General features: G+C 56.6%; 1 long non-coding RNA gene across 2 annotated transcripts in view; it reads left to right on the plus strand.

Moving 5' to 3' along the window:
- Positions 1-3,542: 3,542 nt before the first annotated feature.
- LOC142500856 (uncharacterized) overlaps positions 3,543-27,762 on the plus strand; it is a 70,069-nt gene continuing 45,849 nt past the window's right edge. For both annotated transcript variants that reach the window (XR_012803313.1, XR_012803314.1), the window contains exons 1-2: positions 3,543-3,838; positions 5,730-5,895. This is a non-coding gene — a long non-coding RNA (uncharacterized LOC142500856). The remainder of the gene's footprint in view (positions 3,839-5,729; positions 5,896-27,762) is intronic.

The raw sequence follows: 27,762 nt of genomic DNA on the forward strand, positions 1-27,762 counted from the left end.
ACGTGGGTGGGAAGAGGTGGCAGGGAGGCGTGGGTGAGAGCGGGAGGCAGGGAGACGTGTGTGAGAGCCGGTGGCAGGGAGACGTGGGTGGGAAGAGGTGGCAGGGAGGCGTGGGTGAGAGCGGGAGGCAGGGAGGCGTGGGTGAGAGCGGGAGGCAGGGAGGTGTGGGTGAGAGCGGGTGGCAGGGAGACGTGGGTGAGAGCGGGAGGCAGGGAGGCGTGGGTGAGAGCGGGTGGCAGGGAGGCGTGGGTGAGAGCGGGTGGCAGGGAGACGTGGGTGGGAAGAGGTGGCAGGGAGGCGTGGGTGAGAGCGGGTGGCAGGGAGGCGTGGGTGAGAGCGGGTGGCAGGGAGACGTGGGTGGGAAGAGGTGGCAGGGAGGCGTGGGTGAGAGCGGGTGGCAGGGAGGCGTGGGTGAGAGCCGGTGGCAGGGAGACGTGGGTGGGAAGAGGTGGCAGGGAGGCGTGGGTGAGAGCGGGAGGCAGGGAGACGTGGGTGAGAGCCGGTGGCAGGGAGACGTTGGTGGGAAGAGGTGGCAGGGAGGCGTGGGTGAGAGCGGGAGGCAGGGAGGCGTGGGTGAGAGCGGGAGGCAGGGAGGTGTGGGTGAGAGCGGGTGGCAGGGAGACGTGGGTGAGAGCGGGAGGCAGGGAGACGTGGGTGGGAAGAGGTGGCAGGGAGGCGTGGGTGAGAGCGGGTGGCAGGGAGACGTGGGTGGGAAGAGGTGGCAGGGAGGCGTGGGTGAGAGCGGGAGGCAGGGAGGCGTGGGTGACAGCAGGTGGCAGGGAGGCGTGGGTGAGAGCGGGTGGCAGGTAGGCGTGGGTGAGAGCGGGAGGCTGGGAGGCGTGGGTGAGAGCGGGTGGCAGGTAGGCGTGGGTGAGAGCGGGTGGCAGGGAGGCGTGGGTGAGAGCGGGTGGCAGGTAGGCGTGGGTGAGAGCGGGTGGCAGGTAGGCGTGGGTGAGAGCGGGTGGCAGGGAGGCGTGGGTGAGAGCGGGAGGCAGGGAGGCGTGGGTGAGGGCGGGTGGCAGGGAGGCGTGGGTGAGGGCGGGTGGCAGGGAGGCGTGGGTGAGAGCGGGGGGCAGGGAGGCGTGGGTGAGAGCGGGTGGCAGGTAGGCATGGGTGAGAGCGGGAGGCAGGGAGGCGTGGGTGAGAGCGGGTGGCAGGTAGGCGTGGGTGAGAGCGGGTGGCAGGGAGGCGTGGGTGAGAGCGGGTGGCAGGTAGGCGTGGGTGAGAGCGGGAGGCAGGGAGGCGTGGGTGAGAGCGGGTGGCAGGGAGGCGTGGGTGAGAGCGGGTGGCAGGGAGGCGTGGGTGAGAGCGGGTGGCAGGGAGACGTGGGTGGGAAGAGGTGGCACGGAGGCGTGGGTGAGAGCGGGTGGCAGGGAGACGTGGGTGGGAAGAGGTGGCAGGGAGGCGTGGGTGACAGCGGGAGGCAGGGAGGCGTGGGTGAGAGCGGGAGGCAGGGAGGCGTGGGTGAGAGCGGGTGGCAGGGAGACGTGGGTGAGAGCGGGAGGCAGGGAGGCGTGGGTGAGAGCGGGTGGCAGGGAGACGTGGGTGGGAAGAGGTGGCAGGGAGGCATGGGTGAGAGTGGGTGGCAGGGAGGTGTGGGTGGGAAGAGGTGGCAGGGAGGCGTGGGTGAGAGCGGGTGGCAGGGAGGCGTGGGTGAGAGCGGGTGGCAGGGAGGCGTGGGTGAGAGCAGGTGGCAGGGAGACGTGGGTGGGAAGAGGTGGCAGGGAGGCATGGGTGAGAGTGGGTGGCAGGGAGGTGTGGGTGGGAAGAGGTGGCAGGGAGGCGTGGGTGAGAGCGGGTGTCAGGGAGGCGTGAGTGAGAGCGGGTGGCAGGGAGACGTGGGTGGGAAGAGGTGGCAGGGAGGCGTGGGTGAGAGCGGGTGGCAGGGAGGCGTGGGTGAGAGCGGGTGGCAGGGAGACGTGGGTGGGAAGAGGTGGCAGGGAGGCGTGGGTGAGAGCGGGTGGCAGGGAGGCGTGGGTGAGAGCCGGTGGCAGGGAGACGTGGGTGGGAAGAGGTGGCAGGGAGGCGTGGGTGAGAGCGGGAGGCAGGGAGACGTGTGTGAGAGCCGGTGGCAGGGAGACGTGGGTGGGAAGAGGTGGCAGGGAGGCGTGGGTGAGAGCGGGAGGCAGGGAGGCGTGGGTGAGAGCGGGAGGCAGGGAGGTGTGGGTGAGAGCGGGTGGCAGGGAGACGTGGGTGAGAGCGGGAGGCAGGGAGGCGTGGGTGAGAGCGGGTGGCAGGGAGGCGTGGGTGAGAGCGGGTGGCAGGGAGACGTGGGTGGGAAGAGGTGGCAGGGAGGCGTGGGTGAGAGCGGGTGGCAGGGAGGCGTGGGTGAGAGCGGGTGGCAGGGAGACGTGGGTGGGAAGAGGTGGCAGGGAGGCGTGGGTGAGAGCGGGTGGCAGGGAGGCGTGGGTGAGAGCCGGTGGCAGGGAGACGTGGGTGGGAAGAGGTGGCAGGGAGGCGTGGGTGAGAGCGGGAGGCAGGGAGACGTGGGTGAGAGCCGGTGGCAGGGAGACGTTGGTGGGAAGAGGTGGCAGGGAGGCGTGGGTGAGAGCGGGAGGCAGGGAGGCGTGGGTGAGAGCGGGAGGCAGGGAGGTGTGGGTGAGAGCGGGTGGCAGGGAGACGTGGGTGAGAGCGGGAGGCAGGGAGACGTGGGTGGGAAGAGGTGGCAGGGAGGCGTGGGTGAGAGCGGGTGGCAGGGAGACGTGGGTGGGAAGAGGTGGCAGGGAGGCGTGGGTGAGAGCGGGAGGCAGGGAGGCGTGGGTGACAGCAGGTGGCAGGGAGGCGTGGGTGAGAGCGGGTGGCAGGTAGGCGTGGGTGAGAGCGGGAGGCTGGGAGGCGTGGGTGAGAGCGGGTGGCAGGTAGGCGTGGGTGAGAGCGGGTGGCAGGGAGGCGTGGGTGAGAGCGGGTGGCAGGTAGGCGTGGGTGAGAGCGGGTGGCAGGTAGGCGTGGGTGAGAGCGGGTGGCAGGGAGGCGTGGGTGAGAGCGGGAGGCAGGGAGGCGTGGGTGAGGGCGGGTGGCAGGGAGGCGTGGGTGAGGGCGGGTGGCAGGGAGGCGTGGGTGAGAGCGGGGGGCAGGGAGGCGTGGGTGAGAGCGGGTGGCAGGTAGGCATGGGTGAGAGCGGGAGGCAGGGAGGCGTGGGTGAGAGCGGGTGGCAGGTAGGCGTGGGTGAGAGCGGGTGGCAGGGAGGCGTGGGTGAGAGCGGGTGGCAGGTAGGCGTGGGTGAGAGCGGGAGGCAGGGAGGCGTGGGTGAGAGCGGGTGGCAGGGAGGCGTGGGTGAGAGCGGGTGGCAGGGAGGCGTGGGTGAGAGCGGGTGGCAGGGAGACGTGGGTGGGAAGAGGTGGCAGGGAGGCGTGGGTGAGAGCGGGTGGCAGGGAGGCGTGGGTGAGAGCGGGTGGCAGGGAGGCGTGGGTGAGAGCGGGTGTGTACATGGCTGGGTCCAGGATTAGGAGTGAGATCCCCATGTTATTATTGATCTCTGTTACAGAGCTGCAGTGTACACAGCACTGAATGAGCTCCTGCCCTGAAGAGCTTACCATCTAATTTGTACTACGGCCCAGGTAGATAAAGTGACTCACCAAAGGCAGGGCCGCCGACGGGGGACAGAAGGTACAGGTGTCCCAGGCCTGTAGGCTGAGGGGGCCCGGTGGCACAAGCTGGCCCCGACGTCTGGTCAGGCCCGGCTGCCGGTCCTCTCGCGACCAGGCCCCGGCTGTCTCTCAGATGCCTGCGGCCTCTATCACTGTCCCACGCCGACGGGCCCCTGGGAGGTCAGCGAGCCGGGCCTGGCAAGAGGGGCCAACTTGCAGTGCCGGCCGAGCCCCCGCAGACCACCCACAAGGTAAGTCTGTTTTTTTAAAATCTGTATTGGGGGTCTTGTTTATATGTATTAGGTGGTGGGGGGTCTTTTTAATATGTACTCGGGGGTGGGGGTCTTTTTAATATGTACTCGGGGGTGGGGGTCTTTTTAATTTGTATTGGGGGAGTGGGGGTCTTTTTAATATGTTTTGGGAGAGTGGGGGTCTTTTTAATATGTACTCGGGGGTGGGGGTCTTTTTAATATGTATTGGGGAGTGGGGGTCTTTTTAATATGTATTGGGGGAGTGGGGGGCTTTTTAATATGTATTGGGGGAGTGGGGGGCTTTTTAATATGTATTGGGGGAGTGGGGGGCTTTTTAATATGTACTCGGGGGTGGGGGTCTTTTTAATATGTATTGGGGGAGTGGGGGGCTTTTTAATATGTATTGGGGGAGTGGGGGGCTTTTTAATATATATTGGGAGAGTAGGGGGCTTGTTAATATGTATTGGGGGACTGGGGGGATTTTGATATATATTGGGAGAGTAGGGGGCTTTTTAATATGTATTGGGAGAGTGGGGGTCTTTTTAATATGTATTGGGAAAGTGGGGGTCTTTTTAATATGTACTCGGGGTGGGGGTCTTTTTAATATGTATTGGGAGAGTGGGGGTCTTTTTAATATGTACTCGGGGGTGGGGGTCTTTTTAATATGTATTGGGGGAGTGGGGGTCTTTTTAATATGTATTGGGGGAGTGGGGGGCTTTTTAATATGTATTGGGAGAGTGGGGGTCTTTTTAATATATATTGGGAGAGTGGGGGGCTTTTTAATATATATTGGGGGAGTGGGGGCTTTTTAATATATATTGGGAGAGTGGGGGGCTTTTTAATATGTATTGGGGGAGTAGGGGCTTTTTAATATATATTGGGAGAGTGGGGGTCTTTTTAATATGTATTGGGAGAGTGGGGGTCTATTTAATATGTATTGGGAGAGTGGGGGTCTATTTAATATGTATTGGGAGAGTGGGGGGCTTTTTAATATGTATTGGGGGAGTGGGGGTCTTTTTAATATGTATTGGGAGAGTGGTTGTCTTTTTAATATGTATTGGGGGAGTGGGGGTCTTTTTAATATGTATTGGGAGAGTGGGGGGCTTTTTAATATGTATTGGAGGATTGTTTTTTTTTTATATGTATTGGGAGAGTGGGGTCTTTTTAATATGTATTGGGGGTGTGGGGGGCTTTATAGAGTAGGGTAGTTGATGGAAGGTGGCGGCGAGTGAGAGGGGGGAGGGAGTGAGAGTGAGACGCAGAGGAGATAAATACATGTGCGGCGGGGGAGGGAGTGAGACAGAGGGAGAGAAATACATGGGAAGGGGGGGGAATAGAGGGGACTCGTGAGGTGTGAAATGGGGGGGCTCGAAATACCGCCGGGGTGGGGGATGGGGGCCCGGAGGTAACTCTACACCTGGGCCCCGGGAAATCTGTCTGTGACCCTGACCAAAGGTCACAAAGAGCTGACCCTGGGATTTATACGTGGATATTACAGGCCACAGTCAGGGCCACGAGCCGTTTGCTGCACTTTCTGTTACATGTTCCACGGAAATAAAACTCCCTAAAGTGAACCCGCTGTGCCACAACGCGCAAGAGGCCGTGTCCCTGAAGGGTTAAACGCCCGAGATGCAGTTTATCAGACACATCTGTACACACTGTGTGTGCGTGCGTGTGTGCGTGCGTGTGCGTGCATGCGTGTGTGCGTGTGTGTGTACATCATATCACAGCGGTCATGCAGGACTGCAAGGGTTAAAATGAAAATAAAGTGTATGCAAAAGCATCATAGAAACACGTGTTTCCGTTGGGGTTGTCAGACATAGATACACACGAGTAACATGTACACGCGTGTGAGAACTAATGTGCTGAAAATAGACCCTTCTGTTTATAGGAAAGAGACAGCCCCAGAGGTGTGAGAAGAGACTGCCGTTTGCACGAGATGAGTCCGGGTCACGGGCACTGCGGTGTCGCCAAGAGACGGCTTTGTACGTGCGGAGAAATAGGCAAGCGGGGAGAAAAAAGAGACAGCCAGGTGGAAGGGAGAGAGAGAGGTAAAGGTGAGGCTGTCTCTTAGAGTGCGCTCATTGGTCAGAGTGAGATGTGTTGGCCTGGTGCAATCTTGGCTGTGTGTGTGTGTGTGTGTGTGTGTGTGTGTGTGTGTGTGTGTGTGTGTGTGTGTGTGTGTGTGTGTGTGTGTGTGTGTGTGTGTGTGTGTGTGTGTGTGTGTGTGTGTGTGTGTGTGTGTGTGTGTGTGTGTGAGACCCGGAGCACGGCCTGTCCCGCAGGTGATGGATGTGCTGGACAGAACACATGTAGCAGGTAGAGATAAGCCGTGTGTTACCTGAGGGGAGGCACAGACCTGCCCCTGCCCTTCCTGGTATGCCTGAGCCATAAAACAGCTTGGGTGTTATATGGGGGGAGGCTTCACACCTGGGCAGCCAGGGGGCAGGCTCAGCACGGCCTCGGGGGGCGCTCCTATCTCACGGATTTTATGGAGACACTTTTATGAGGTCATCCCCCCCCCCCCCCCATTCTACAAAACCCCCTCCTGTTACTATGCGCTGTGATGTCACGCGCCTACCTCGGGAACCTGAGCTTTCATTGGCCCATGGCCTGAAATATATAAGCAGCGGCTTCCGCAAATAACCCCCCCCCCCCCCGTCCAATGCAAATAGTGATGGAATTATACTGTGCGCAGGAAAGAAAGAGTTAACGGGTCCAAGGTCTACACCAGGACTCGCCAACTCCAGACCTCAAGGGCCACCAACAGGTCAGGTATCAAGGATATTCTGCTTCAACACAGGTGGCTCAATCAGTGGCTCAGTCGAAGACTGCACCACCTGTTCTGAAGCAGGGATATCCTTAAAACCTGACCTGTTGGTGGCGCTTGAGGACTGCAGTCGGCCAGTCCTGCTCTACACATCGTAGTATTATACAGGTGTCACGAGACCCTGCGCTGTATTTTCCACGGGAGGGAACGGTGTATTGGGGCAATGTTTCATGTAACGGGGGAGGGTGTCTCGCCCATCACGTCAATATAAATAGAACCCACCATGGCAGGAATGTTTCGCTCTCTGTGTCTCCATGTTTCGTGTCTCCGTGTGTCCGTGTCTCCGTGGGCAGATTTTTAGCCTACGATTTCGAAGCATTTGAAATATAACTATAAAGCAAACGCGGAATCCCCCACTGCGAACATAGTCTCGCGATCGTGGGACAGCTGCTTCTGCAGGGGACACTTGGGGTCAGTGCAGGGGTCAGTGCAGGGGTCAGTGGATTCATCAGACCCTTTGGCTGCTTCAGGTCAGAATGGAACCTGCCACTGTGTCCCAGAGACTCACAGTACACAAACACTGAACTCACCTGAAGATCTCCAAACATGAAGAGGGCAAAACAACCCCACACATCCACCCAGCCACTCACTGAGTTATCAGCTACCCACCCATCCACTCACCCACCCAGTCACACATCCACCCAGCAACTCACTGAGTTATCAACTACCCACCCATCCACTCACCCACCCAGTCACACATCCACCCAGCCACTCACCCACCCAGTCACACATCCACCCAGCCACTCACCCACCCAGTCACACATCCACCCAGCCACTCACTGAGTTATCAGCTACCCACCCATCCACTCACCCACCCAGTCACACATCCACCCAGCCACTCACCCACCCAGTCACACATCCACCCAGCCACTCACTGAGTTATCAGCTACCCACCCATCCACTCACCCACCCAGTCACACATCCACCCAGCCACTCACCCACCCAGTCACACATCCACCCAGCCACTCACCCACCCAGTCACACATCCACCCAGCCACTCACTGAGTTATCAGCTACCCACCCATCCACTCACCCACCCAGTCACACATCCACCCAGCCACTCACCCACCCAGTCACACATCCACCCAGCCACTCACCCACCCAGTCACACATCCACCCAGCCACTCACCCACCCAGTCACACATCCACCCAGCCACTCACCCACCCAGTCACACATCCACCCAGCCACTCACTGATGTATCAGCTACCCACCCACCCATTTATTTACTCACTCATCAACCATCGGAATACAGCCGCGGCCTCTTTTATTTTCCAACATCTCCGAATTTTTGGGGGGATTTTTTCCGAATGCCACGCACTTCACCGCGTTCATACCGCATTCACGCTCATGCATTCAATATATGAGCGCTAAAATACCGGAACATATTCCGTAAAAAAAAAATACTGCATCTGCCCGCGGTTATCAGAGTTGCGCCGATACGGCCGCACTAGGATAAAGGCGGCCGCCACTGTATAAACGTATATATTCGTTCATTTATTGAGTCATCGACCATACACCAATCTATTCATTGACTTATTTATTCTTGCAGTAATCAATAACCCACTTATACATCAAACCCACTATCCATTCATGTACTCCCCAATTCCCCCACCAAACTAATACTTATTCCTTTCTTCCACCATTTGAAATAGCCACAAATTAATTAATTCAGTGATCTATCACTTCACCTATATGTTGGATGGATGGATGGATGGACTGATGGATGGATATATGGATATATGGATGGATGGATGGATGGCTGGATGGATAGATGGATGGATATATGGATGGATAGATGGATGGATAGATGGATGGATGGATGGATGGCTGGATTGATAGATGGATGGATAGATGGATGGATAGATGGCTGGATGGATAGATGGATGGATATATGGATGGATAGATGGATGGATGGATAGATGGATGGATAGATGGATGGATGGATGGATGGATGGATAGATGGATGGATAGATGGATGGATGGATGGCTGGATGGATAGATGGATGGATAGGAAAGACAAGGTCATTGTAAGAAATCATAACAGATGATAAATAAAGGAAAGCATTGATTGATGGGTATATAATGAAAAACAGGGGTTATTTCATGTATAGTTTAAAACTAAACAGGAGAATGGAAGGGCATAGGGATTCCTTGACAAACAGATGAAAGGATAAAGGTATCTAATGGTGGATCAATAGATGGATGGTCCGATGGCTGAGGTAGGAGGAATGTATAGATGGAGTAATAAATAGATACTTGGAAGGCTGGATGGACAGAGCGTTGATAAATCCATTGATGGACACACAGATACAGTGAGGAATACGTGGTGAGATTGGGGTGATGGGATGAGGTGGAGAAAGGAGAAGGGGGAAGAACAGGAGCTTGTGAAATGTTCTATTAATCCCTCACTTATATATTTCCCGGAGTTCTGTGCGATTCCCTGTGACATGTGGTACCCGGGTCTCTGTGAGGTTCCCTGTGACATGTGGTACCCGGGTCTCTGTGAGATTCCCTGTGACATTTGGTACCCGGGTCTCTGTGAGGTTCCCTGTGACATGTGGTACCCGGGTCTCTGTGAGGTTCCCTGTGACATGTGGTACCCGGGTCCCTGTGAGATTCCCTGTGACATGTGGTACCCGGGTCTCTGTGAGATTCCCTGTGACATGTGGTACCCGGGTCTCTGTGAGATTCCCTGTGACATGTGGTACCCGGGTCCCTGTGAGATTCCCTGTGACATGTGGTACCCGGGTATCTGTGAGGTTCCCTGTGACATGTGGTACCCGGGTCTCTGTGAGATTCCCTGTGACATGTGGTACCCGGGTCTCTGTGAGATTCCCTGTGACATGTGGTACCCGGGTCTTTTTGAGATTCCTTGTGACATGTGGTACCTGGGTCTCTGTGAGTTTCCCTGTGACATGTGGTACCCGGGTCCCTGTGAGATTCCCTGTGACATGTGGTACCCGGGTCCATGTGAGATTCCCTGTGACATGTGGTACCCGGGTCTCTGTGAGATTCCCTGTGACATGTGGTACCCGGGTCCCTGTGAGATTCCCTGTGACATGTGGTACCCGGGTCTCTGTGTGATTTCCTGTTACATGTAGTACCCGGGTCTCTGTGAGATTCCCTGTGACATGTGGTACCCGGGTCCCTGTCAGATTCCCTGTGACATGTGGTACCCGGGTCTGTGTGAGATTCCCTGTGACATGTGGTACCCCGGGTCTCTGTGAGGTTCCCTGTGACATGTGGTACCCGGGTCTCTGTGAGGTTCCCTGTGACATGTGGTACCCGGGTCTCTGTGAGGTTCCCTGTGACATGTGGTACCCGGGTCTCTGTGAGATTCCCTGTGACATGTGGTACCCCGGGTCTCTGTGAGGTTCCCCGTGACATGTGGTACCCCGGGTCTCTGTGAGATTCCCTGTGACATGTGGTACCCGGGTCTCTGTGAGATTCCCTGTGACATGTGGTACCCGGGTCTCTGTGAGATTCCCTGTGACATGTGGTACACTGGTCTCTGTGAGATTCCCTGTGACATGTGGTACCCGGGTCTCTGTGAGATTCCCTGTGACATGTGGTACCCGGGTCCCTGTGAGATTCCCTGTGACATGTGGTACCCGGGTCTCTGTGAGGTTCCCTGTGACATGTGGTACCCGGGTCTCTGTGAGGTTCCCTGTGACATGTGGTACCCGGATCTCTGTGAGATTCCCTGTGACATGTGGTACCCGGGTCTCTGTGAGATTCCCTGTGACATGTGGTACCCGGGTCTTTTTGAGATTCCTTGTGACATGTGGTACCTGGGTCTCTGTGAGTTTCCCTGTGACATGTGGTACCCGGGTCCCTGTGAGATTCCCTGTGACATGTGGTACCCGGGTCTCTGTGAGATTCCCTGTGACATGTGGTACCCGGGTCCCTGTCAGATTCCCTGTGACATGTGGTACCCGGGTCTCTGTGAGATTCCCTGTGACATGTGGTACCCCGGGTCTCTGTGAGGTTCCCTGTGACATGTGGTACCCGGGTCTCTGTGAGATTCCCTGTGACATGTGGTACCCCGGGTCTCTGTGAGGTTCCCTGTGACATGTGGTACCCGGGTCTCTGTGAGGTTCCCTGTGACATATGGTACCCAGGTCTCTGTGAGGTTCCCTGTGACATGTGGTACCCGGGTCTCTGTGAGATTCCCTGTGACATGTGGTACCCGGGTCTCTGTGAGATTCCCTGTGACATGTGGTACCCGGGTCTCTGTGAGATTCCCTGTGACATGTGGTACCCGGGTCTTTTTGAGATTCCTTGTGACATGTGGTACCTGGGTCTCTGTGAGTTTCCCTGTGACATGTGGTACCCGGGTCCCTGTGAGATTCCCTGTGACATGTGGTACCCGGGTCCATGTGAGATTCCCTGTGACATGTGGTACCCGGGTCTCTGTGAGATTCCCTGTGACATGTGGTACCCGGGTCCCTGTGAGATTCCCTGTGACATGTGGTACCCGGGTCTCTGTGTGATTTCCTGTTACATGTAGTACCCGGGTCTCTGTGAGATTCCCTGTGACATGTGGTACCCGGGTCCCTGTCAGATTCCCTGTGACATGTGGTACCCGGGTCTCTGTGAGATTCCCTGTGACATGTGGTACCCCGGGTCTCTGTGAGGTTCCCTGTGACATGTGGTACCCGGGTCTCTGTGAGGTTCCCTGTGACATGTGGTACCCGGGTCTCTGTGAGGTTCCCTGTGACATGTGGTACCCGGGTCTCTGTGAGATTCCCTGTGACATGTGGTACCCCGGGTCTCTGTGAGGTTCCCCGTGACATGTGGTACCCCGGGTCTCTGTGAGATTCCCTGTGACATGTGGTACCCGGGTCTCTGTGAGATTCCCTGTGACATGTGGTACCCGGGTCTCTGTGAGATTCCCTGTGACATGTGGTACACTGGTCTCTGTGAGATTCCCTGTGACATGTGGTACCCGGGTCTCTTTGAGATTCCCTGTGACATGTGGTACCCGGGTCTCTGTGAGATTCCCTGTGACATGTGGTACCCGGGTCCCTGTGAGATTCCCTGTGACATGTGGTACCCGGGTCTCTGTGAGGTTCCCTGTGACATGTGGTACCCGGGTCTCTGTGAGGTTCCCTGTGACATGTGGTACCCGGATCTCTGTGAGATTCCCTGTGACATGTGGTACCCGGGTCTCTGTGAGATTCCCTGTGACATGTGGTACCCGGGTCTTTTTGAGATTCCTTGTGACATGTGGTACCTGGGTCTCTGTGAGTTTCCCTGTGACATGTGGTACCCGGGTCCCTGTGAGATTCCCTGTGACATGTGGTACCCGGGTCTCTGTGAGATTCCCTGTGACATGTGGTACCCGGGTCCCTGTCAGATTCCCTGTGACATGTGGTACCCGGGTCTCTGTGAGATTCCCTGTGACATGTGGTACCCCGGGTCTCTGTGAGGTTCCCTGTGACATGTGGTACCCGGGTCTCTGTGAGATTCCCTGTGACATGTGGTACCCCGGGTCTCTGTGAGGTTCCCTGTGACATGTGGTACCCGGGTCTCTGTGAGGTTCCCTGTGACATATGGTACCCAGGTCTCTGTGAGGTTCCCTGTGACATGTGGTACCCGGGTCTCTGTGAGATTCCCTGTGACATGTGGTACCCGGGTCTCTGTGAGATTCCCTGTGACATGTGGTACCCGGGTCTCTGTGAGATTCCCTGTGACATGTGGTACCCGGGTCTCTGTGAGATTCCCTGTGACATGTGGTACCCGGGTCTCTGTGAGATTCTCTGTGACATGTGGTACCCAGGTCTCTGTGAGATTCCCTGTGACATGTGGTACCCGGGTCCCTGTGAGATTCCCTGTGACATGTGGTACCCGGGTCTCTGTGAGGTTCCCTGTGACATGTGGTACCCGGGTCCCTGTGAGATTCCCTGTGACATGTGGTACCCGGGTCTCTGTGAGGTTCCCTGTGACATGTGGTACCCGGGTCTCTGTGAGGTTCCCTGTGACATGTGGTACCCGGGTCTCTGTGAGATTCCCTGTGACATGTGGTACCCGGGTCTCTGTGAGATTCCCTGTGACATGTGGTACCCGGGTCTCTGTGAGGTTCCCTGTGACATGTGGTACCCGGGTCTCTGTGAGGTTCCCTGTGACATGTGGTACCCGGGTCTCTGTGAGATTCCCTGTGACATGTGGTACCCCGGGTCTCTGTGAGGTTCCCTGTGACATGTGGTACCCGGGTCTCTGTGAGATTCCCTGTGACATGTGGTACCCGGGTCTCTGTGAGATTCCCTGTGACATGTGGTACCCGGGTCTCTGTGAGATTCCCTGTGACATGTGGTACCCGGGTCCCTGTGAGATTCCCTGTGACATGTGGTACCCGGGTCCCTGTGAGATTCCCTGTGACATGTGGTACCTGGGTCTCTGTGAGATTCCCTGTGACATGTGGTACCCGGGTCTCTGTGAGGTTCCCTGTGACATGTGGTCCGGGTCTCTGTGAGATTCCCTGTGACATGTGGTACCCGGGTCTCTGTGAGGTTCCCTGTGACATGTGGTACCCGGGTCTCTGTGAGATTCCCTGTGACATGTGGTACCCGGGTCTCTGTGAGATTCCCTGTGACATGTGGTACCCGGGTCTCTGTGAGATTCCCTGTGACATGTGGTACCAGGGTCTATGTGAGATTCCCTGTGACATGTGGTACCAGGGTCCCTGTGAGATTCCCTGTGACATGTGGTACCCCGCGTTTCTGTGAGGTTCCCTGTGACATGTGGTACCCGGGTCTCTGTGAGGTTCCCTGTGACATGTGGTACCCGGGTCTCTGTGAGATTCCCTGTGACATGTGGTACCCGGGTCTCTGTGAGATTCCCTGTGACATGTGGTACCCGGGTCTCTGTGAGAATCCCTGTAACATGTGGTACCCCGGGTCTCTGTGAGATTCCCTGTGACATGTGGTACCCGGGTCTCTGTGAGATTCCCTGTGACATGTGGTACCCGGGTCTCTGTGAGATTCCCTGTGACATGTGGTACCAGGGTCTCTGTGAGGTTCCCTGTGACATGTGATACCCGGGTCTCTGTGAGATTCCCTGTGACATGTGGTACCCGGGTCTCTGTGAGATTCCCTGTGACATGTGGTACCCGGGTCTCTGTGAGGTTCCCTGTGACATGTGGTACCCGGGTCTCTGTGAGATTCCCTGTGACATGTGGTACCCGGGTCCCTGTGAGATTCCCTGTGACATGTGGTACCCGGGTCTCTGTGAGATTCCCTGTGACATGTAGTACCCGGGTCTCTGTGAGGTTCCCTGTGACATGTGGTACCCGGGTCTCTGTGAGGTTCCCTGTGACATGTGGTACCCGGGTCTCTGTGAGATTCCCTGTGACATGTGGTACCCGGGTCTCTGTGAGATTCCCTGTGACATGTGGTACCCGGGTCTCTGTGAGAATCCCTGTAACATGTGGTACCCCGGGTCTCTGTGAGATTCCCTGTGACATGTGGTACCCGGGTCTCTGTGAGATTCCCTGTGACATGTGGTACCCGGGTCTCTGTGAGATTCCCTGTGACATGTGGTACCAGGGTCTCTGTGAGGTTCCCTGTGACATGTGATACCCGGGTCTCTGTGAGATTCCCTGTGACATGTGGTACCCGGGTCTCTGTGAGATTCCCTGTGACATGTGGTACCCGGGTCTCTGTGAGGTTCCCTGTGACATGTGGTACCCGGGTCTCTGTGAGATTCCCTGTGACATGTGGTACCCGGGTCCCTGTGAGATTCCCTGTGACATGTGGTACCCGGGTCTCTGTGAGATTCCCTGTGACATGTAGTACCCGGGTCTCTGTGAGGTTCCCTGTGACATGTGGTACCCGAGTCTCTGTGAGATTCCCTGTGACATGTGGTACCCCGGGTCTCTGTGAGATTCTCTGTGACATGTGGTACCCCGGGTCTCTGTGAGGTTCCCTTTGACATGTGGTACCCTGGGTCTCTGTGTGGTTCCCTGTGACATGTGGTACCCGGGTCTCTGTGAGGTTCTCAGTGACATGTGGTACCCGGGTCTCTGAGATTCCCTGTGACATATGGTACCCGGGTTTCTGTGAGATTCCCTGTGACATGTGGTACCCGGGTCTCTGTGAGATTCCCTGTGACATGTGGTACCCGGGTCTCTTTGAGATTCCCTGTGACATGTGGTACCCGGGTCTCTGTGAGGTTCCCTGTGACATGTGGTACCCGGGTCTCTGTGAGATTCCCTGTGACATGTGGTACCCGGGTCTCTGTGAGATTCCCTGTGACATGTGGTACCCGGGTCTCTGTGAGATTCCCTGTGACATGTGGTACCAGGGTCTATGTGAGATTCCCTGTGACATGTGGTACCCAGGTCTCTGTGAGATTCCCTGTGACATGTGGTACCCGGGTCTCTGTGAGGTTCTTTGTGACATGTGGTATCCCGGGTCTCTGTGAGATTCCCTGTGACATGTGGTACCCGGGTCTCTGTGAGATTCCCTGTGACATGTGGTACCAGGGTCTCTGTGAGATTCCCTGTGACATGTGGTACCCGGGTCTCTGTGAGGTTCCCTGTGACATGTGGTACCCCGGGTCTCTGTGAGATTCCCTCTGACATGTGGTACCCGGGTCTCTGTGAGATTCCCTCTGACATGTGGTACCCGGGTCTCTGTGAGGTTCCCTGTGACATGTGGTACCCGGGTCCCTGTGAGATTCCCTGTGACATGTGGTACCCTGGTCCCTGTGAGGTTCCCTGTGACATGTGGTACCCGGGTCTCTGTGAGGTTCCCTTTGACATGTGGTACCCGGGTCTCTGTGAGATTCCCTGTGACATGTGGTACCCGGGTCTCTGGGAGGTTCCCTGTGACATGTGGTACCCCGGGTCTCTGTGAGATTCTCTGTGACATGTGGTACCCCGGGTCTCGGTGAGGTTCCCTGTGACATGTGGTACCCGGGTCTCTGTGAGGTTCCCTATGACATGTGGTACCCCGGGTCTCTGTGAGATTCCCTGTGACATGTGGTACCCGGGTCTCTGTGAGATTCCCTGTGACATGTGGTACCCGGGTCTCTGTGAGATTCCCTGTGACATGTGGTACCCGGGTCTCTGTGAGAATCCCTGTAACATGTGGTACCCCGGGTCTCTGTGAGATTCCCTGTGACATGTGGTACCCGTGTCTCTGTGAGATTCCCTGTGACATGTGGTACCCGGGTCTCTGTGAGATTCCCTGTGACATGTGGTACCAGGGTCTCTGTGAGGTTCCCTGTGACATGTGATACCCGGGTCTCTGTGAGATTCCCTGTGACATGTGGTACCCGGGTCTCTGTGAGATTCCCTGTGACATGTGGTACCCGGGTCTCTGTGAGGTTCCCTGTGACATGTGGTACCCGGGTCTCTGTGAGATACCCTGTGACATGTGGTACCCGGGTCCCTGTGAGATTCCCTGTGACATGTGGTACCCGGGTCTCTGTGAGATTCCCTGTGACATGTAGTACCCGGGTCTCTGTGAGGTTCCCTGTGACATGTGGTACCCGGGTCTCTGTGAGGTTCCCTGTGACATGTGGTACCCGGGTCTCTGTGAGATTCCCTGTGACATGTGGTACCCGGGTCTCTGTGAGATTCCCTGTGACATGTGGTACCCGGGTCTCTGTGAGAATCCCTGTAACATGTGGTACCCCGGGTCTCTGTGAGATTCCCTGTGACATGTGGTACCCGGGTCTCTGTGAGATTCCCTGTGACATGTGGTACCCGGGTCTCTGTGAGATTCCCTGTGACATGTGGTACCAGGGTCTCTGTGAGGTTCCCTGTGACATGTGATACCCGGGTCTCTGTGAGATTCCCTGTGACATGTGGTACCCGGGTCTCTGTGAGGTTCCCTGTGACATGTGGTTCCCGGGTCTCTGTGAGATTCCCTGTGACATGTGGTACCCGGGTCCCTGTGAGATTCCCTGTGACATGTGGTACCCGGGTCTCTGTGAGATTCCCTGTGACATGTAGTACCCGGGTCTCTGTGAGGTTCCCTGTGACATGTGGTACCCGGGTCTCTGTGAGATTCCCTGTGACATGTGGTACCCCGGGTCTCTGTGAGATTCTCTGTGACATGTGGTACCCCGGGTCTCTGTGAGGTTCCCTGTGACATGTGGTACCCTGGGTCTCTGTGTGGTTCCCTGTGACATGTGGTACCCGGGTCTCTGTGAGGTTCTCAGTGACATGTGGTACCCGGGTCTCTGAGATTCCCTGTGACATATGGTACCCGGGTCTCTGTGAGATTCCCTGTGACATGTGGTACCCGGGTCTCTGTGAGATTCCCTGTGACATGTGGTACCCGGGTCTCTGTGAGATTCCCTGTGACATGTGGTACCCGGGTCTCTGTGAGGTTCCCTGTGACATGTGGTACCCGGGTCTCTGTGAGATTCCCTGTGACATGTGGTACCCGGGTCTCTGTGAGATTCCCTGTGACATGTGGTACCCGGGTCTCTGTGAGATTCCCTGTGACATGTGGTACCAGGGTCTATGTGAGATTCCCTGTGACATGTGGTACCCAGGTCTCTGTGAGATTCCCTGTGACATGTGGTACCCGGGTCTCTGTGAGGTTCTTTGTGACATGTGGTACCCGGGTCCCTTTGAGATTCCCTGTGACATGTGGTACCCGGGTCTCTGTGAGGTTCCCTGTGACATGTGGTATCCCGGGTCTCTGTGAGATTCCCTGTGACATGTGGTACCCGGGTCTCTGTGAGATTCCCTGTGACATGTGGAACCAGGGTCTCTGTGAGATTCCCTGTGACATGTGGTACCCGGGTCTCTGTGAGGTTCCCTGTGACATGTGGTACCCCGGGTCTCTGTGAGATTCCCTCTGACATGTGGTACCCGGGTCTCTGTGAGATTCCCTGTGACATGTGGTACCCGGGTCTCTGTGAGATTCCCTGTGACATGTGGTACCCGGGTCTCTGTGAGATTCCCTGTGACATGTGGTACCCGGGTCTCTGTGAGATTCCCTGTGACATGTGGTACCCGGGTCTCTGTGAGGTTCCCTATGACATGTGGTACCCGGGTCCCTGTGAGATTCCCTTTGACATGTGGTACCCTGGTCCCTGTGAGGTTCCCTGTGACATGTGGTACCCGGGTCTCTGTGAGGTTCCCTTTGACATGTGGTACCCGGGTCTCTGTGAGATTCCCTGTGACATGTGGTACCCGGGTCTCTGGGAGGTTCCCTGTGACATGTGGTACCCCGGGTCTCTGTGAGATTCTCTGTGACATGTGGTACCCCGGGTCTCGGTGAGGTTCCCTGTGACATGTGGTACCCCGGGTCTCTGTGAGATTCCCTGTGACATGTGGTACCCGGGTCTCTGTGAGATTCCCTGTGACATGTGGTACCCCGCGTCTCTGTGAGGTTCCCTGTGACATGTGGTACCCGGGCCTCTGTGAGGTTCCCTGTGACATGTGGTACCCGGGTCTCTGTGAGGTTCCCTGTGACATGTGGTACCCGGGTCTCTGTGAGATTCCCTGTGACATGTGGTACCCGGGTCTCTGTGAGAATCCCTGTGACATGTGGTACCCCGGGTCTCTGTGAGATTCCCTGTGACATGTGGTACCCGGGTCTCTGTGAGATTCCCTGTGACATGTGGTACCCGGGTCTCTGTGAGATTCCCTGTGACATGTGGTACCAGGGTCTCTGTGAGGTTCCCTGTGACATGTGATACCCGGGTCTCTGTGAGATTCCCTGTGACATGTGGTACCCGGGTCTCTGTGAGATTCCCTGTGACATGTGGTACCCGGGTCTCTGTGAGGTTCCCTGTGACATGTGGTACCCGGGTCTCTGTGAGATTCCCTGTGACATGTGGTACCCGGGTCCCTGTGAGATTCCCTGTGACATGTGGTACCCGGGTCTCTGTGAGATTCCCTGTGACATGTGGTACCCGGGTCTCTGTGAGGTTCCCTGTGACATGTGGTACCCGGGTCTCTGTGAGATTCCGTGACATGTGGTACCCGGGTCTCTGTGAGATTCCCTGTGACATGTGGTACCCGGGTCTCTGTGAGGTTCCCTGTGACATGTGGTACCCGGGTCTCTGTGAGATTCCCTGTGACATGTGGTACCCGGGTCCCTGTGAGATTCCCTGTGACATGTGGTACCCGGGTCTCTGTGAGATTCCCTGTGACATGTAGTACCCGGGTCTCTGTGAGGTTCCCTGTGACATGTGGTACCCGGGTCTCTGTGAGATTCCCTGTGACATGTGGTACCCCGGGTCTCTGTGAGATTCTCTGTGACATGTGGTACCCCGGGTCTCTGTGAGGTTCCCTGTGACATGTGGTACCCTGGGTCTCTGTGTGGTTCCCTGTGACATGTGGTACCCGGGTCTCTGTGAGGTTCTCAGTGACATGTGGTACCCGGGTCTCTGAGATTCCCTGTGACATATGGTACCCGGTTCTCTGTGAGATTCCCTGTGACATGTGGTACCCGGGTCTCTGTGAGATTCCCTGTGACATGTGGTACCCGGGTCTCTGTGAGATTCCCTGTGACATGTGGTACCCGGGTCTCTGTGAGGTTCCCTGTGACATGTGGTACCCGGGTCTCTGTGCGATTCCCTGTGACATGTGGTACCCGGGTCTCTGTGAGATTCCCTGTGACATGTGGTACCCGGGTCTCTGTGAGATTCCCTGTGACATGTGGTACCAGGGTCTATGTGAGATTCCCTGTGACATGTGGTACCCAGGTCTCTGTGAGATTCCCTGTGACATGTGGTACCCGGGTCTCTGTGAGGTTCTTTGTGACATGTGGTACCCGGGTCCCTGTGAGATTCCCTGTGACATGTGGTACCCGGGTCTCTGTGAGGTTCCCTGTGACATGTGGTATCCCGGGTCTCTGTGAGATTTCCTGTGACATGTGGTACCCGGGTCTCTGTGAGATTCCCTGTGACATGTGGTACCAGGGTCTCTGTGAGATTCCCTGTGACATGTGGTACCCGGGTCTCTGTGAGGTTCCCTGTGACATGTGGTACCCCGGGTCTCTGTGAGATTCCCTCTGACATGTGGTACCCGGGTCTCTGTGAGATTCCCTGTGACATGTGGTACCCGGGTCCCTGTGAGATTCCCTGTTACATGTGGTACCCGGGTCTCTGTGAGATTCCCTGTGACATGTGGTACCCGGGTCTCTGTGAGATTCCCTGTGACATGTGGTACCCGGGTCTCTGTGAGGTTCCCTGTGACATGTGGTACCCGGGTCTCTGTGCGATTCCCTGTGACATGTGGTACCCGGGTCTCTGTGAGATTCCCTGTGACATGTGGTACCCGGGTCTCTGTGAGATTCCCTGTGACATGTGGTACCAGGGTCTATGTGAGATTCCCTGTGACATGTGGTACCCAGGTCTCTGTGAGATTCCCTGTGACATGTGGTACCCGGGTCTCTGTGAGGTTCTTTGTGACATGTGGTACCCGGGTCCCTGTGAGATTCCCTGTGACATGTGGTACCCGGGTCTCTGTGAGGTTCCCTGTGACATGTGGTATCCCGGGTCTCTGTGAGATTTCCTGTGACATGTGGTACCCGGGTCTCTGTGAGATTCCCTGTGACATGTGGTACCAGGGTCTCTGTGAGATTCCCTGTGACATGTGGTACCCGGGTCTCTGTGAGGTTCCCTGTGACATGTGGTACCCCGGGTCTCTGTGAGATTCCCTCTGACATGTGGTACCCGGGTCTCTGTGAGATTCCCTGTGACATGTGGTACCCGGGTCCCTGTGAGATTCCCTGTTACATGTGGTACCCGGGTCTCTGTGAGATTCCCTGTGACATGTGGTACCCGGGTCTCTGTGAGGTTCCCTGTGACATGTGGTACCCGGGTCTCTGTGAGATTCCCTGTGACATGTGGTACCCGGGTCTCTGTGAGATTCCCTGTGACATGTGGTACCCGGGTCTCTGTGAGGTTCCCTGTGACATGTGGTACCCGGGTCTCTGTGAGATTCCCTGTGACATGTGGTACCCGGGTCCCTGTGAGATTCCCTGTGACATGTGGTACCCGGGTCTCTGTGAGATTCCCGGTGACATGTAGTACCCGGGTCTCTGTGAGGTTCCCTGTGACATGTGGTACCCGGGTCTCTGTGAGATTCCCTGTGACATGTGGTACCCCGGGTCTCTGTGAGATTCTCTGTGACATGTGGTACCCCGGGTCTCTGTGAGGTTCCCTGTGACATGTGGTACCCTGGGTCTCTGTGTGGTTCCCTGTGACATGTGGTACCCGGGTCTCTGTGAGGTTCTCAGTGACATGTGGTACCCGGGTCTCTGAGATTCCCTGTGACATATGGTACCCGGGTCTCTGTGAGATTCCCTGTGACATGTGGTACCCGGGTCTCTGTGAGATTCCCTGTGACATGTGGTACCCGGGTCTCTGTGAGATTCCCTGTGACATGTGGTACCCGGGTCTCTGTGAGGTTCCCTGTGACATGTGGTACCCGGGTCTCTGTGAGATTCCCTGTGACATGTGGTACCCGGGTCTCTGTGAGATTCCCTGTGACATGTGGTACCCGGGTCTCTGTGAGATTCCCTGTGACATGTGGTACCAGGGTCTATGTGAGATTCCCTGTGACATGTGGTACCCAGGTCTCTGTGAGATTCCCTGTGACATGTGGTACCCGGGTCTCTGTGAGGTTCTTTGTGACATGTGGTACCCGGGTCCCTGTGAGATTCCCTGTGACATGTGGTACCCGGGTCTCTGTGAGGTTCCCTGTGACATGTGGTATCCCGGGTCTCTGTGAGATTCCCTGTGACATGTGGTACCCGGGTCTCTGTGAGATTCCCTGTGACATGTGGTACCAGGGTCTCTGTGAGATTCCCTGTGACATGTGGTACCCGGGTCTCTGTGAGGTTCCCTGTGACATGTGGTACCCCGGGTCTCTGTGAGATTCCCTCTGACATGTGGTACCCGGGTCTCTGTGAGATTCCCTGTGACATGTGGTACCCGGGTCTCTGTGAGATTCCCTCTGACATGTGGTACCCGGGTCTCTGTGAGATTCCCTGTGACATGTGGTACCCGGGTCTCTGTGAGATTCCCTGTGACATGTGGTACCCGGGTCTCTGTGAGGTTCCCTGTGACATGTGGTACCCGGGTCCCTGTGAGATTCCCTTTGACATGTGGTACCCTGGTCCCTGTGAGGTTCCCTGTGACATGTGGTACCCGGGTCTCTGTGAGGTTCCCTGTGACATGTGGTACCCGGGTCTCTGTGAGATTCCCTGTGACATGTGGTACCCGGGTCTCTGGGAGGTTCCCTGTGACATGTGGTACCCCGGGTCTCTGTGAGATTCTCTGTGACATGTGGTACCCCGGGTCTCGGTGAGGTTCCCTGTGACATGTGGTACCCCGGGTCTCTGTGAGATTCCCTGTGACATGTGGTACCCGGGTCTCTGTGAGATTCCCTGTGACATGTGGTACCCCGCGTCTCTGTGAGGTTCCCTGTGACATGTGGTACCCGGGTCTCTGTGAGGTTCCCTGTGACATGTGGTACCCGGGTCTCTGTGAGGTTCCCTGTGACATGTGGTACCCGGGTCTCTGTGAGATTCCCTGTGACATGTGGTACCCGGGTCTCTGTGAGAATCCCTGTGACATGTGGTACCCCGGGTCTCTGTGAGATTCCCTGTGACATGTGGTACCCGGGTCTCTGTGAGATTCTCTGTGACATGTGGTACCCGGGTCTCTGTGAGATTCCCTGTGACATGTGGTACCAGGGTCTCTGTGAGGTTCCCTGTGACATGTGATACCCGGGTCTCTGTGAGATTCCCTGTGACATGTGGTACCCGGGTCTCTGTGAGATTCCCTGTGACATGTGGTACCTGGGTCTCTGTGAGGTTCCCTGTGACATGTGGTACCCGGGTCTCTGTGAGATTCCCTGTGACATGTGGTACCCGGGTCTCTGTGAGGTTCCCTGTGACATGTGGTACCCGGGTCTCTGTGAGATTCCCTGTGACATGTGGTACCCCGGGTCTCTGTGAGATTCTCTGTGACATGTGGTACCCCGGGTCTCGGCGAGGTTCCCTGTGACATGTGGTACCCGGGTCTCTGTGAGGTTCCCTATGACATGTGGTACCCCGGGTCTCTGTGAGGTTCCCTGTGACATGTGGTACCCTGGGTCTCTGTGTGGTTCCCTGTGACATGTGGTACCCGGGTCTCTGTGAGGTTCTCAGTGACATGTGGTACCCGGGTCTCTGTGAGATTCCCTGTGACATGTGGTACCCGGGTCTCTGTGAGATTCCCTGTGACATGTGGTACCCGGGTTTCTGTGAGATTCCCTGTGACATGTGGTACCCGGGTCTCTGTGAGGTTCCCTGTGACATGTGGTACCCGGGTCTCTGTGAGGTTCCCTGTGACATGTGGTACCCAGGTCTCTGTGAGGTTCCCTGTGACATGTGGTACCCGGGTCTCTGTGAGATTCCCTGTGACATGTGGTACCCGGGTCTCTGTGAGGTTCCCTGTGACATGTGGTACCCCGGGTCTCTGTGAGATTCCCTGTAACATGTGGTACCCGGGTCTCTGTGAGATTCCCTGTGACATGTGGTACCCGGGTCTCTTTGAGGTTCCCTGTGACATGTGGTACCCGGGTCTCTTTGAGGTTCCCTGTGACATGTGGTACCCCGGGTCTCTGTGAGATTCCCTGTGACATGTGGTACCCGGGTCTCTGTGAGATTCCCTGTGACATGTGGTACCCGGGTCTCTGTGAGGTTCCCTGTGACATGTGGTACCCGGGTCTCTGTGAGATTCCCTGTGACATGCGGTACACGGGTCTCTGTGAGGTTCCCTGTGACATGTGGTACCCCGTGTCTCTGTGAGATTCCCTGTGACATGTGGTACCAGGGTCTCTGTGAGATTCCCTGTGACATGTGGTACCAGGGTCTCTGTGAGATTCCCTGTGACATGTGGTATCCCGGGTCTCTGTGTGATTCCCTGTGACATGTGGTACCCGGGACTCTGTGAGATTCCCTGTGACATGTGGTACCCGGGTCTCTGTGAGGTACCCTGTGACATGTGGTACCCGGGTCTCTGTGAGATTCCCTGTGACATGTGGTACCCGGGTCTCTGTGAGGTTCCCTGTGACATGTGGTACCCGGGTCTCTGTGAGATTCCCTGTGACATGCGGTACACGGGTCTCTGTGAGGTTCCCTGTGACATGTGGTACCCCGTGTCTCTGTGAGATTCCCTGTGACATGTGGTACCAGGGTCTCTGTGAGATTCCCTGTGACATGTGGTACCAGGGTCTCTGTGAGATTCCCTGTGACATGTGGTATCCTGGGTCTCTGTGTGATTCCCTGTGACATGTGGTACCCGGGACTCTGTGAGATTCCATGTGACATGTGGTACCCGGGTCTCTGTGAGGTACCCTGTGACATGTGGTACCCGGGTCTCTGTGAGATTCCCTGTGACATGTGGTACTCGGGTCTCTGTGATATTCCCTGTGACATGTGGTACCCGGGTCTCTGTGAGGTTCCCTGTGACATGTGGTACCCGGGTCTCTGTGAGGTTCCCTGTGACATGTGGTACCTGGGTCCCTGTGAGGATCCCTGTGACATGTGGTACCCGGGTCTCTGTGAGGTTCCCTGTGACATGTGGTACCCGGGTCCCTGTGAGATTCCCTGTGACATGTGGTACCCGGGTCTCTGTGAGATTCCCTGTGACATGTGGTACCCGGGTCTCTGTGAGGTTCCCTGTGACATGTGGTACCCGGGTTTCTGTGAGATTCCCTGTGACATGTGGTACCCGGGTCTCTGTGAGGTTCCCTGTGACATGTGGTACCCTGGGTCTCTGTGAGGTTCCCTGTGACATGTGGTACCCGGGTCTCTGTGAGGTTCCCTGTGACATGTGGTACCCAGGTCTCTGTGAGGTTCCCTGTGACATGTGGTACCCGGGTCTCTGTGAGATTCCCTGTGACATGTGGTACCCGGGTCTCTGTGAGGTTCCCTGTGACATGTGGTACCCCGGGTCTCTGTGAGATTCCCTGTAACATGTGGTACCCGGGTCTCTGTGAGATTCCCTGTGACATGTGGTACCCGGGTCTCTGTGAGGTTCCCTGTGACATGTGGTACCCGGGTCTCGGTGAGGTTCCCTGTGACATGTGGTACCCCGGGTCTCTGTGAGATTCCCTGTGACATGTGGTACACGGGTCTCTGTGAGATTCCCTGTGACATGTGGTACCCGGGTCTCTGTGAGGTTCCCTGTGACATGTGGTACCCGGGTCTCTGTGAGATTCCCTGTGACATGCGGTACACGGGTCTCTGTGAGGTTCCCTGTGACATGTGGTACCCGGATCTCTGTGAGATTCCCTGTGACATGTGGTACCAGGGTCTCTGTGAGATTCCCTGTGACATGTGGTACCAGGGTCTCTGTGAGAATCCCTGTGACATGTGGTATCCCGGGTCTCTGTGAGATTCCCTGTGACATGTGGTACCCGGGACTCTGTGAGATTCCCTGTGACATGTGGTACCCGGGTCTCTGTGAGGTTCCCTGTGACATGTGGTACCCGGGTCTCTGTGAGATTCCCTGTGACATGTGGTACTCGGGTCTCTGTGATATTCCCTGTGACATGTGGTACCCGGGTCTCTGTGAGGTTCCCTGTGACATGTGGTACCCGGGTCTCTGTGAGGTTCCCTGTGACATGTGGTACCTGGGTCCCTGTGAGGATCCCTGTGACATGTGGTACCCGGGTCTCTGTGAGGTTCCCTGTGACATGTGGTACCCGGGTCCCTGTGAGATTCCCTGTGACATGTGGTACCCGGGTCTCTGTGAGATTCCCTGTGACATGTGGTACCCGGGTCTCTGTGAGGTTCCCTGTGACATGTGGTACCCCGGGTCTCTGTGAGATTCCCTGTGACATGTGGTACCCGGGTCTCTGTGAGATTCCCTGTGACATGTGGTACCCGGGTCTCGGTGAGTTTCCCTGTGACATGTGGTACCCCGGGTCTCTGTGAGATTCCCTCTGACATGTGGTACCCGGGTCTCTGTGAGATTCCCTGTGACATGTGGTACCCGGGTCTCTGTGAGATTCCCTGTGACATGTGGTACCCGGGTCTCTGTGAGGTTCCCTGTGACATGTGGTACCCCGGGTCTCTGTGAGATTCCCTCTGACATGTGGTACCCGGGTCTCTGTGAGATTCCCTGTGACATGTGGTACCTGGGTCCCTGTGAGATTCCCTGTGACATGTGGTACCCGGGTCTCTGTGAGGTTCCCTGTGACATGCGGTACACGGGTCTCTGTGAGGTTCCCTGTGACATGTGGTACCCGGGTCTCTGTGAGGTTCCCTGTGACATGTGGTACCCGGGTCTCTGTGAGATTCCCTGTGACATGTGGTACACGGGTCTCTGTGAGGTTCCCTGTGACATGTGGTACCCCGGGTCTCTGTGAGATTCCCTGTGACATGTGGTACCCGGGTCTCTGTGAGATTCCCTGTGACATGTGGTACCCGGGTCTCTGTGAGATTCCCTGTGACATGTGGTACCCGGGTCTCTGTGAGGTTCCCTGTGACATGTGGTACCCCGGGTCTCTGTGAGATTCCCTGTGACATGTGGTACCCCGGGTCTCTGTGAGATTCCCTGTAACATGTGGTACCCGGGTCTCTGTGAGATTCCCTGTGACATGTGGTACCCGGGTCTCTGTGAGGTTCCCTGTGACATGTGGTACCCGGGTCTCGGTGAGGTTCCCTGTGACATGTGGTACCCCGGGTCTCTGTGAGATTCCCTGTGACATGTGGTACCCGGGTCTCTGTGAGATTCCCTGTGACATGTGGTACCCGGGTCTCTGTGAGGTTCCCTGTGACATGTGGTACCCGGGTCTCTGTGAGATTCCCTGTGACATGCGGTACACGGGTCTCTGTGAGGTTCCCTGTGACATGTGGTACCCGGATCTCTGTGAGATTCCCTGTGACATGTGGTACCAGGGTCTCTGTGAGATTCCCTGTGACATGTGGTACCAGGGTCTCTGTGAGATTCCCTGTGACATGTGGTATCCCGGGTCTCTGTGAGATTCCCTGTGACATGTGGTACCCGGGACTCTGTGAGATTCCCTGTGACATGTGGTACCCGGGTCTCTGTGAGGTTCCCTGTGACATGTGGTACCCGGGTCTCTGTGAGATTCCCTGTGACATGTGGTACTCGGGTCTCTGTGATATTCCCTGTGACATGTGGTACCCGGGTCTCTGTGAGGTTCCCTGTGACATGTGGTACCCGGGTCTCTGTGAGATTCCCTGTGACATGTGGTACCCGGGTCTCTGTGAGGTTCCCTGTGACATGTGGTACCCCGGGTCTCTGTGAGGTTCCCTGTGACATGTGGTACCCTGGGTCTCTGTGTGGTTCCCTGTGACATGTGGTACCCGGGTCCCTGTGAGGTTCCCTGTGACATGTGGTACCCGGGTCTCTGTGAGGTTCCCTGTGACATGTGGTACCCGGGTCCCTGTGAGATTCCCTGTGACATGTGGTACCCGGGTCTCTGTGAGATTCCCTGTGACATGTGGTACCCGGGTCTCTGTGAGATTCCCTGTGACATGTGGTACCCCGGGTCTCTGTGAGATTCCCTGTGACATGTGGTACCCGGGTCTCTGTGAGGTTCCCTGTGACATGTGGTACCCGGGTCTCTGTGAGGTTCCCTGTGACATGTGGTACCCGGGTCCCTGTGAGATTCCCTGTGACATGTGGTACCCGGGTCTCTGTGAGATTCCCTGTGACATGTGGTACCCGGGTCTCTGTGAGGTTCCCTGTGACATGTGGTACCCCGGGTCTCTGTGAGATTCCCTGTGACATGTGGTACCCGGGTCTCTGTGAGATTCCCTGTGACATGTGGTACCCGGGTCTCGGTGAGGTTCCCTGTGACATGTGGTACCCCGGGTCTCTGTGAGATTCCCTGTGACATGTGGTACCCGGGTCTCTGTGAGATTCCCTGTGACATGTGGTACCCGGGTCTCTGTGAGATTCCCTGTGACATGTGGTACCCGGGTCTCTGTGAGGTTCCCTGTGACATGTGGTACCCCGGGTCTCTGTGAGATTCCCTGTGACATGTGGTACCCCGGGTCTCTGTGAGATTCCCTGTAACATGTGGTACCCGGGTCTCTGTGAGATTCCCTGTGACATGTGGTACCCGGGTCTCTGTGAGGTTCCCTGTGACAT

Source organism: Ascaphus truei, chromosome 8, assembly GCF_040206685.1.
Source record: "Ascaphus truei isolate aAscTru1 chromosome 8, aAscTru1.hap1, whole genome shotgun sequence".
Lineage (NCBI taxonomy): Eukaryota > Metazoa > Chordata > Amphibia > Anura > Ascaphidae > Ascaphus > Ascaphus truei.